The sequence below is a fragment of the Desmodus rotundus genome, chromosome 4, assembly GCF_022682495.2.
Source record: "Desmodus rotundus isolate HL8 chromosome 4, HLdesRot8A.1, whole genome shotgun sequence".
NCBI classification, from domain to species: Eukaryota; Metazoa; Chordata; class Mammalia; order Chiroptera; family Phyllostomidae; genus Desmodus; species Desmodus rotundus.
Genome location: NC_071390.1, coordinates 85,833,925 through 85,846,807, shown reverse-complemented (window position 1 = coordinate 85,846,807; position 12,883 = coordinate 85,833,925). Strand labels below are relative to the sequence as shown.

The 12,883-nt window shown below is 33.8% G+C and overlaps 1 protein-coding gene across 6 annotated transcripts in view; it reads right to left on the bottom strand.

The window, feature by feature from the left end:
* The window catches only part of CCSER1 (coiled-coil serine rich protein 1), a 1,227,777-nt gene that overhangs the window by 1,002,597 nt on the left and 212,297 nt on the right, over positions 1-12,883 (bottom strand). The gene's annotated exons all lie outside the window — the stretch shown is intronic.

The following is a 12,883-nucleotide window of genomic DNA, read 5'->3' as shown; positions in this document are numbered from 1 at the left end:
TCAAAAATATTAGAACAGGAAAGTAATGGTTTTAATCTAAACTTCTTTAACGAACATGAGAAAAGACGAGATTTTACTTACTGAAATGCACAAAAATGATATAAAAGCTGTGAAATGTATAGAAGTCTGTGAACTGAAAGTTTTCTAATATTTATTGAACATTTATCTTTCAAGTCTGTGTAACATTCTTGTAACACATTTAATAAATTATTTCTCAAACAAATTTTGTACAGTGCCACCTGTGAGACATTATTTTAGACTATATCTGGAAGTGGGGATTCAGTTATCATTATTCAATCACTTGTTTTAGATTAGAAGGGATGAATAAAAGAAATAAACATCAATTTAGATTAAAAGTTAACTACTGATATTCATGGTCACAAACATCAGAGCTAGATATTCTTTCTTTTTAAAAGGGCAAATAGCAAAGTAAACTAGAAGGTTATACTGAGAAATCTTGAAGATAAATAACTCCTTGCAGAGGTAGGAATTCTTGAGCGAGGAATAAAGAACTGAGTTTTGTATTGGTGCATATAGACAGGTAGTAAATTAAACATTAAGAAAAGCAAGAATTTACATTTAGGAACTAAGGGTGAAATTAAAACAGTACAGAAAAGACAGGAAGAAGAATCTAAATACTAAATGATACCACATCTACAAATCACTTTCTCCATTGATGTGAATGTTACCGTAATTCACATTTAACGAAGTAAATATTTATTAAGAAAATCCTAATAATATTGTCAAATGGACATTGAACACCTTATTTCTTGGAATTAAAAGTAAGGACACTATAGGCAGTGACTGGTGTGGCTCAGTGGATTGAGCACCAGCCTGGGAACCAAAGGGTCACTCGTTTGATTCCCAGTCAGGGCACATGCCTGGGTTGTGGGCCAGGTCTCCAATAGGGATCACATGAGAAGCAACCACACACTGATGTTTCTCTCCCTCTCTTTCTCCCTCCCTTCTCCTCTGTCTAAAAATAAATAAATAATCTTGAAAAATATAAAAACCTCTTAATAAAAAAGGATACTATAATTCATACATAAACTATTCTCACTGTAAAAAATAGAATTAAACATTATGAAACTTTAGAAATGTGTTTCTCATGAATACAGCACAATAGTTTCAAAAGTGATAAGTACACCCAAATCTAAGTGTTTCTTTCTGCAAATGAAAGTTACAAGAAACTATTTTGTATTGTATTACATTGTATTGCATTGTATTGTATGGCATCTGTATTAGTTCCAAAGTAACTAATAATTTCAACTATATATAAAATCAAGTGTTTATTGGAAAAGTTATAAAGAACCCTTGCCCATGTAGCTCAGTTGGGTGGGCATCTTCCCACAAACCAAAAGATCACAGGTTCAATTCCCCGTCAGGGACACATAACTGGGTTGCAACTTTGGTCCCCAGACACGGTTAATTAATGCAAGAGGCAGCCCATTGGTGTTCCTGTCTCACATCAGTGTTTCTCTCCCTCTCTTTCTCCCTGCCTTCCCTTCTTTCTGGTATCAATAAAAATAAGTTTAAAATGTGTATACACACACACGTGTATGTGTATACTTACACACACATACATATACACACATATACATATTATGGTCTGTCTGGAAAAAGTCTAACCATTGTTAATATAATGAGAATGGTTTATAAGACATTGATGTAACCAGGCAGCCAAGGAGAGAGGACTGGAATGCACATACGTGAACAATGACAACTTCACTGGACTAGTCAGTGGGGGTAGCAGATGCAGTTGAGTGAGCATGTGTACTGTGTGACCATCACATTCAAAATGACTGCATAGAGCAATGAATCTGCATCGGATTTTGCATAAAGCTTGAACATTCCTCCGTGGAAATTATTTAGATATTCAGAAGGCTGCAGCTATGGGCAACTAGTGATTGGCAGCTTCATTATGACAATGCACCCATTCATGCATCACGTCTCACACACAGTTTTTGGTGAAACATCAAAACCACCCAGGTGACTCAGCACCCCCAAGCCCAGATTTGTCCCCCTGTGACTTCTGGATTTTCCCAAAACAAAAATCACCTTTGAAAGGAAGGAGATTTGAGACTGCCAATGAGATTCAGGAAAACATGAAGGGGCAACCGATAATGTTTGGGAGAACTGTGTGAGGTGCCAAGGTACCTACTTTGAAGGGAACTGAGATGTCATTGTCCTATGTACCATTTTCTTATATTTGTATCTTCTTCAATAAATGGCTCTATTTCTCATGTTACATAGCCGGATTCATTCTGGACAGATCATATGACATAAATCTAATAATCTACATATTATGATGTGTACATGTACATGTACATACACACATGCTGTGGCAGGGGTAGCTCCCCGAGGGTAAGTTGCTTATTTACCCAGCATCAGAAAGATGTTATAAGATATAGGCATCAAAAGATAAGCAGCCATCCTCAATATGCAAAAATATAATTTGAAACAACAAAATAAATATAATTGAAGTTAGATGGGGAGAAGGCAGAGTCTGAAGAAGGGAAATTTTGTAAAGATACTATGTTTAGTGTTTATTAAGCATTTTCCAAATGGGAGAATCTTAATCTGATAGTCAAGAATACATTGGTTACAGGTTTTCAGGAACAAGTTTCAAGGACACATGGACAAAACCCAGTGGGGATGGAAGAAGGGGATGGAGGTGGGGATGGTTAGGGTTGGGGGAGAATGGTGGGGGGTAAATCAGACAACCGTACTTGAACAATAAAATAATTTTTTAAAAAGAGAATACATTGGTTAAAATATATTGTTTTATAACAAAAGTATAATAATATGATCTAGCTTCAATTTGTTCTCAATAACTTTATACTTGGACATTAAATTTCAATAACCAACATTATAGTCTTCACTGTTCCCAACCAAAAAGTATATATTGAAGAACTAATCACCTAGTATATTAGAATGTGACTGTGTTTAAAGATAGTAATGTATGAAATCTTCAGAAGAAATTCCAGTTGAATCAGGTCCCCTAATTCAATGTTACATGTCCTTATAAGAAGAGGGCATTAGGAAACAGACATCACAGAGGGATGACGATTTGAGGACACAGCAAAAGGCAGCCACCTGCAAGCCCAGGAGGGAGGCTTCAGGAGAAACCAAATTGCCTACACTTCAATCTTGTTCTTCTAGCTTCCAGAACTGTAAGAAAATAAATTTCTGCTGGTTAACCCACACAGTTTGTAGTATTTGTTCTGGCAGCCCCAGTAAATTAATACAACCAACAAGATTTAGAAAGTAATGAAGGTTTAAACAAAAGAAAAAGAAAATAAATGAGTTTCTGGCATATGGCGTTAACTTTTTTTTTTTCCTGTTGTTGTGCCAAGTAAGAATATCTTTCTCACCGTAAGCTTCTGTGGTTTACACAGCATTTCTTCCTTTCGGAACCACCCCACCCAATCCATCTAGACATAGATAAAGATACCAGGTTCTTACATGAGTCAAATTCCCTGTTTGGATGTGGTTTATTTAGTCCAAATAGGCATGTTAACCAAACTTGCTGATCAAAGCCCTTTCACTGAAATGAGAAAAAGATGTTTTTTGTTGTTGTTGTTTGTTTTTTTGTGATGGATATTGCAATATGCAAAATGCTGTTATCACAGGGACCTAGGATTTCATTGCCTGGCTAAGACCATTGAAAGTCTATTTGAAAAATGAAAAATGAAAAAAAGTCATCTGGTTCATGATTGAGCCGTTACTAAAGTCCAGAGGAATACACAACAGTTTCGAGGTTGGATCACCCAACCTTCTTTTAAATTTTGACAGTTAATTCATCTACCCACAGTTCAAAATGCTTAAACCCTGCCACTGCTTTTCCAACATTTAAGAAAAATAACGCCAATAAAGTGAAAAACTTAAATTGGGAAAACTCATTCCACTGTCCCAATTTTATTCTTATTTTGTAGGTGACCCTTGATGTTTAGACTAACGGGTCCATTTACTATTGGTCTAGATAAACTCATTTGAAAACTAGTCTTTCTAAACTGCCTCGCTTGGATAACTTGCTTACTAAGCAACTTTCTTACAGTGTGGAAAGAGCCTTTGAAGCTGGTGAAAGCTCATAACAAAAGGAAAGTAGATGCAGCAACATGATATGTTACAGAAGAAAAATCAATGTGAACTTATAAACCTAAAAAGACATATATTTTCCAGATCTCCTTAAAAGAGACTAATAGCAGCAATAACATTTCTGCCCTCTACTAGCACTTATGGGCAAACAAAATATTATTGCCCAATATCTACAAATAAAATAAAAAATTTATAAAACAGACTCTGTTATTATGAAAGGACAAAAAGAATATCTCAAAAAAATACATTTTTTTGTTGCCAGAAAACAAAGTTCATCTAAAATAAAAAGCCAGAGGTCATTTTGAAAGACTACGAAAAGTAGTCTAAATTGCTTCTCTCTGGCTAATTTCTGACATTATGAATATCAAAAAACATAAACCTCTATGGCTAAATAAAACAATTTCAGTCTGTCAAAGGCTAAAAGAGAAAAGGTAGTATGAAGGATATAAATAGGCACTTATGATATACACACAAAAATCAAAACAGGGTAGAATATCTTTAATTTCTATTGCTCTTAATAAATACTAGTATGTGGTATTCTTCTTCTAATAATATGCACATTTATAATACAAAAGCACGCATTTCCATCTGTATTAGTAAAGACTTGTAGGGAAAGCAATAGCATCAAATACAGTAGTTCTGTAAGAATAATAGAAAAGACTGATCAGCACTAATAGTAACACATAATAACCAAGTAGGAGAGGAATCCAGCATTTAATTAACACTAATTAAAGAACACTACTGATCACACCCCGTATCTGAGGGCACAACTGTGTGTTGCAGACATTTAATAAATTAGTAAAATATCTGGTAACTAAGCAGAAACAGTCTCTCATTTCCTGGTAGATAAAAACTTAATAGCTCTATATAATAAAGATATAATAATAAAAGTCCCTGAGTTTTTAATAACATTAATGTACCAGGCATATATATCATACTAACAGGAATATGGAATGTAACACAAGCGACTGGAACTTACGCAAATGACTTTGTGAGGGGACACTAATATTGCATAAAATTAAAAGCTGGGGTTGAACTTAAAAAATCACAAAACAGGAAAAATGTACTTGAAACTAAAGTCTAACCCAATGGCCAGTATCTTGAGTCAAATAACTTCTGAATGTACAGGGAATTCTAATGACTGAACAAAAAATTGTCCAGTTAACAACACAGAACACACAAATTTAAGAGATAAGTTTCTTTTAAGTTTGGTACAGTTACTAAATCCTAGAGAAGTACAAAAAAAAGGTTCAGGTATTTCTGAAATCTCCGGGAAATATGAAGATTTCCAAATGAGCAAAGTGTAAGAAGGAAAAAGATAAGAAATGTAAATCACTAGTATGAGCCCATTTGTAACCAGTTTAAGGGAAAGTATATTGATTTGCTTTGGGATCACTTTAATATGTACAATTTTCTTCTCTAAAACTGGCTAAAGAACTTAAGATAAAATGATATTTTATACTTGGTATTTTAATAAAATATTGGGAAGAATTTGATTCTTCCCAATATTATAGATAAATTAAATTTTTAAATACCATTAGATAAAATTAATACCATTATACATAAAATTTCAAATGTTTAAATACCATTAAAATTGAATACATATTCCAATTTATTGGTATACATGATATATATGAACATTTTGAGAACCACTGATCATTTAATAATCAAGCATAATTATTACTAAGTTATTCTCTAAGTACACATTTAAAGATCTGTCCACAATACCTACTACTCATATAAACTCCTAAATGACTTCAAAGCACTTATAATAAACTAAATAGTTATTAAGTAATAAAGAAATTAATTTTCTAAGCTCTAGGGGTATAACAATGAACCTAATAGGCCAAGTTTTCTTTCCTAATAGACTCTTCAGATAACTGTGTCCTACTAAAGAAATGTTGACCTTTTTTATAAATTAAAAAATAGGTATTATCATTTATAAGTCAGTCTCATGTGTTCGGTTAGTGTGAATCAATTTTCCAGAGCCTGGTTGCTATTGGCTGAAATAATACAATTGAATTTATGATACCACAAGGTGGAATAAACAAGCTCTGGTCACTCCATTAATATGTAACTATTCTGAAAGTCCCATTCTAAAATAACCCATTAGCCTTATTTGTCTTTTTATTGCAATAAAAATAATAATTATGATTCTGCTAAATATAAAGGAAGCTTAGACATATCACTACACATGTCTCATGTGTATTGCTTAAGAAGAAAGAATCCCTTCAAAGGAGTGTATTACATTAGTTAAATACTTTTAATTATGGTATTATAAAGATTTTATTAATTGGATTTCTACAGTGTTACATTTTTGCCAAAGGACTTTCTAAACAAACTTAAAATATCTACAAGCAAGCTATGGCATCCTGGTCTGGACTTCAATAGTTGTTTATGTAGTGTTTAATGCAATAATAAAAGTGTTCTGATCATTATTTTGCCTATAAGTGAAGAGGAAATTATTCATATTAATAAAGGATAGTCAATCCAGTCTGCATTATTCTTCTAGTTATTCTACATCACAGTCAGGTGCTGCTCGGCTACTCCCTTCTTCGCTAGTCTAATCCTACGAGTTTCCACAGATTCACTAAAAATAAAATATTATTTTATTATTGAAAATGTATGGTATAATTATTGTAGAAGACCTTCAGTCAAACTTCCCTATGTGAATTTAAAAATACATTCTGAGACTTACCTTACAATTAACTATATTTGCTTTTTACATGGGATAAGAAGATAATATCAAATACCTTGGTAAGTATCTTTAAATAATTCATATTATCCTGGGAAGATAAATTACATGAATTATAAAAAAGTAGAGACATAAAAGTGACAAGGTATAGCCATCCTCATACACAGGCATTGGAACAGGCTGGGTCCATACTCACGCAATTCAAGAGTTGAGTTGTACACACCTATACATGCAGCGGAGAAGAGAAGGTGATACACTAATGTTTGCATATATTTAAAATGGAATGATTTCACTGCTATTATTTGGAAAAAGAAATTGACATGACCATATTTTATAATTAGTTCTCTAAGGATAGTTACTTGGTTTTGATTCCTGGTTGGATAAAGAAAGTGCACTTAATCATTATGATAGTTACCTTTACCATTCAACACAGCAGCCATAAGTATTTTCAAACACAGTTTGCTCTTTGCTAGTTACTCATTTATCTTATGGGTTTGTATAGTTCAAAATACATTTTTAATGAATATTTTCAAAAATGTCTTAATTCTTAACGCATCCTCACTCATAAGGCTTCCAGAAACATACACTTTGTAAATGTGTATGGTCTTAAACCATATGATTCACTCATATGTGGAATCTAATGAAGAAACTGACCTAACAAGGAAAATGGGGACAGACTCGTAGATGGAGAGCAGGATGACAGCTAGTGAGGGTGGGGAGGTTAGGGGGTGGAGAGATTGAGCAAAAAGGAAAAACGACTAATGGACATGGGCCACAGTGTGGTCATAGCTGGGGGCAGGTGAATATAAGGGAACTAAATGGTAATAGAAAATATATACAGTAACAATTTAAAAAATAAAAAGGAAATATATTGCCATTATAAATATATGCATGGAACAATATTTTGTTTTGATTGTTGTATATTTTTGTATTTGTGAAATATCTAAGAAAAAACATTGATAAAGCTATACCGAAATGATAATTTTTCCCTCTATATTAATAAAAAGTAAACAATCCTACAGTTATTCCAAGTAGCACAGGACCAAAACATTAAAACTGAAATATCATGATACACTCCTTCACTTTCAAGGAAAAGTTAACATTTATATAACTTCATAAAACCATAGACTTTACATGGATTTTAAAACTAATATGTGGGTTCATAGAAAATTAAAAATTAAAATCTGAACATTTTCATTTTAAACTACATAAGGGAATATATTAAAGCTAATTTCTGTTTTTAAGTAATAAAAGTAGAAAACTAGAAATCGTAAATATATAACATAATTAACAAACTTTGTCAAAGTTAAATTTAATGATTGCTGTTTGAAAATGCATGTTTTTCCTTGTCATCATTTCAAACATGAAGAAAAAGTGAAGTCTTTGCATTCTGTTTTCCTGACACAGTAGAAACAAGGTCACAGACACCATTTCCTCCACCCCGGACCTGACAACGTCGGTGTGTGTCACTGTCGAAAGCAACACAAATAAAAAATTTGATAAACGTGAGAGATTTGAGAGAGATCATTATTTCTAGCCTTCATTCCTCTTTGAGTACTGTGGTGAGTATTCCACAGTTACGAAGCATACTTCATTTTCTCCTAATTGGTGTCCCTGTCAACATTTTGCCAAGAACCATTCCAACTCGTCAACTTTCAGTTACAATTCTTTCTACAAGCTACTCTGAGATTACTCTCATGAAAGTATTCATTTGTACACATTCTCTCATTGTCTTAATACACACAAAATGTCAATGGTATGTGTACAGAATAAATACTCTCTTCTTATTCAAAATCCCACAAGATTATCTTTTTATACCTCCCCAAAATTGCTTCCTGCGAACTTATTATTATAACCAAACTCATAATTATTTTCTGAAAATTCCATTTGCATTTCTTCCATTGCACTGGAAGAAATTAGGGAATTAATCAATGTTTTATTGATTTATAAATTTAAACTGTCATAATTTTATTTCTCAAATAGAAATAGAATCTATCCAATAATATAATCTTGAAGTAAATAACACAGTATAGTGGGAAATGCAAAAGACTGAGGTTGATAATCTTTACCCAGACACAGAACCATCTCTGTGAACTGAAGTGAATCATAACTGCCTGATGTCCTTCCCCAAAATGAAATATTAGAATAGTTGTTCTCCATAATTTTGTCCAAATCTAAAATATTAAAATTTATGGGACAGCTATGAGCTTCTTTCCCTGACATACCACTCAGAATCGGCCAAACTTGGAAGTCCAGGGGCACAGTCCCCCAAACTACTCTTACTTTTGATGCTAACAGCAAGTTTGAAGTGTCTGCAAAAACACCCTCAAGTTCAATAATTCACTGGAAAAACTTAAATCCCATTGAAAGCTACATTCACAATTATGATTTACTACAGGAAAAGGGTACAGGTCAAAAACCAGCCAAAGGAAGAAATAGAGAGTCTGGGAGGATCCTAAATACAAAGTTTCCTTTGTACATGTGATATATGACTTTCCTAACATTGATATGTAACAAAACACACAGAGTATTGCCAATGGGAAAGTTCATCCAAACTTCTCTGTGCAGAGACTTTATTGGAACTTTACTGTATAGGCATTATTGATTGACTGATTGATAGCCTACATGGTTGATCTCATCCTCCACACTGTGTGATACCAAATGACCTAAAATGACCTTCCACCTTAAATTCCACAGTAAGTCTTTCTGGCATGCCAGCCCCACCCTGAGTTTGTCAGGTGTTTGCAGCCTCACGCACAGATCCAGTGAGGCTAGCCCCCCCGCCCCCGCCTCCGCCGCCCCGACACAAAGACACTTTTTCCAGGTAGAACATATTAACTCTCAGAAGCAGAGGGCAAAGACCTCTCTTTGGGCGAGGAGCAATTCTTCACTGTCTGTACATACACAGTGTTTCCATAGATCGTGCATAGCCTTCGTCTAACCGAAATTACTTCAGCCTGAATACAAAAAATAATTATGTCATATGACTTTTTCTCTACTTCGTCAGATTCCAGAGTGATATCTGCAGGCAGGAATTACCATGGTGAGGTTTGCTTTCTTTTTAAATCAACGTCTGTTTTTAATATTAAATAAATAATTCACTAACATGTATCAGAATAATTGTATATTGTCTGGGTTGAAGACTCATTGCTTACTTGCAACATCTTTTCCCCAAATTTTCAATATCGGATTCATAATTCTGGTAAGAAAAATTAAATGATTTCCTTACTCAGCTATTTACTAAAGGCTTATAAACTGCCAGGAACAATACTAAATTCTGAACAATAAATAAGAGAGAAAAGTTTCCTAAACTAGACTATCAATATATAAGCAAATAAGACAATTTCAACTTCTGGTAAGTGTTATTTTAAAACAAGGAGTAATGTAGCATTTACTGGTTGTAGGAGGAAGCCACTTCACAGGAGGTAGGTAGGTAAGACCCCTCTGAAGGTGTCATTTGGGCCAAGTCATGAAATGATAAGCTGCCACACGAACCAGAAGGTAAAACATTCCTAACAGGGGAAACAACATATGCAAATCATCTAAAGTGCGGTGAGGTCAGTACGTTCACAGGGCGGAAAGGAGGCTGGACTGGTTGCAGCACAGAGGTGAGGTGGGAGTCTTACAGGAGATCGAAGAGGTAAGCAGGACCTGGGTCATGTGATAATACTGCCAGGCAGGTAAGGAACTGAGAAATCACTGGAGAGTGACATGCTTAAATATACATTTTAGGAAAATCACCCTGTCCACTCTGACAAGAATTAATTATAAGAAAACATTTTCTAATGGATCTTAAAGCCAGAAAGATATATATTATTTTACAGATGTAAAACTTGAGGATTAGGAAAATTAAATAACTTGTCTAAAGCCACGAGACAAAAAGTGGCAGGACCAAGATTGAAACATACGATTGCCTGAAGATAGAAGTTTCTCCACTAAGTTTCCCATTGCATGATGTGAATGGGCCTGGGAAGGGTGGAAAAGTACTTTTTTTGAAAAGGCCAGTAAGCATTTTACTAGATGTTTGAATATAAGTATGTAAAGCAATGAAAAAGAGGTTTCCTTAAACTTCCCAAACAGGTATGTTCCAATTTTTGCTATTTTCTGTGGCATCTTAAACACGTTAACTAATCTCTTTGGAGCATAATTCAGTTTTCTGAAAAATGAGGACAAATCATCCCTGAAAATCTATTTTCACTATCTGTAATTCCTTTCACATGCAAGTGATCCTTCACTAAGCTGCAAGATAACATTAAAAAAGCTCTAACCTTTCAAATTCTGCTTGACATTTTCTTTCTTTTTCACACTTGCAAATTGAACCAAATTTCTACCTTTTATTTACACTTCTATCAACATCCAACTAAGAATCTACTTCCTTTATAAAGAAACCCTAAATGCATAAAGCAAATCTTGGTGGACATAAAGGGAGAGATTGAATAAAATACAGTAATAGCCAGAGATTTTAACACTACATTGAAATCAATGGATAGATTTTGCAGACAAAAAATCAACAAGGAGACAACAGCCTTAAATGACACACTAGATTGAATACATTTAATTTCTATTTTCAGAGCATTTCACCCAAAAGCAGCACAATATACATACTTTTCAAGTGCACATGAAACATTTTCTAGGACAGACCACATGTTAAGACACAAAACAAGTGTCTATAAATTTAAGAAGTTGGAAATCATATCAAGCATCTTCTGTGACCACAATGCTGAAACTAGAAATCAATCACAGGAAGAACAATGAAAAATATACGAAGACATGGAAGCTAAATAACATGTTATTAAACAATGAATGGGTTAACAATGAGATCAAGGAAAAAAATCAAAAGATACCTTGAATCAAATGAAAGTCAGGACACAACAATCCAAAACCTGTGGGACACTGTGAAAGCCATCCTAAGAGGGAAATTCATAGCATTATAGGTCTACCTTAAGGGGGAAAAAAAACAAGAAAAAGCTCCAATAAATTATGTAACTTTACACTCCAAGAAACTTGAAAAAGAACAAAAAACAAAGCCCAAAGTTATTAGAAGAAAGGAAATAATATAAAAGCATAAATAAATGAAATAGTCTAAAAAATGATACAAAAGATCAATGAATCTGAGAGCTTATTCTTTGAAAAGACAGAAAAGATTTACAAATTTTTAACCAGACTCCTGAAGAAAAGGAGAGGACCCAATCAAATAAAATCAGAATTGAGGAGAAAACTGACACCAAGGGAATAAAAAAAGTTGTAAGAAAATATTCTGAACAACTAACTATATGCCAACAAACTGGACAACATGGATGAAATGGATAAATTCTTAGAAACACACGATCTTCCAAAACTAAATCAGGAAGAATAAGATTAACTGAGTAGACAGATTACACAAAGTAAAATTAAAGCACTAATCAAAAAACTTCCAGCAAACAAAGCCCTGGACCAGATGGCTTCCCAGGTAAGTTATATCAAACATTCTAGGAATAACTAACACCTCTACTTCTCAAACTATTTCATAAAATTCAAGAGAAAGGAAGGCTCCCAAACACATTTATGAGGTCAGCATTATCCTAATTGCAAAACCAGATAAAGACACTACTAAAAGAAAACTATAGGCCAATGTCCCTGATGAACATAGACACTAAAATCCTCAACAAAATATTAGCAAACTGAATACCAAATGCATCAAAATGATCATACAACACAATCAAGGGGGACTTATTCTGGGAGGGCAAGGTTGGTACAATATTCACAAGTCAATAAATTTGATTCATTACATAAAAAAATAAAGGGTAAAATCCATATGATCATATCAATAGATGCAGTAAAAGTATTTGATAAAATCTAGCATGCATTTATGATAAAAAAAAACTCTCAGCAAAGTGTGAATGGAGGGAACATAACTAAACATGATAAAGACCATATGTGAAAGTCCCACCACCAGCATCATACTCAATGAGCAAAAACTACAAACTTTGCCCTTAAGACCAGATCAAGACAGGGATGTCTGCTTTCACCTGTCTTATTCAACATAGTACTGCAAGTCCTAGTCACAGCAATCAGACAAGAAGAAAAAAATAATAGGCATCCAAATTGGAA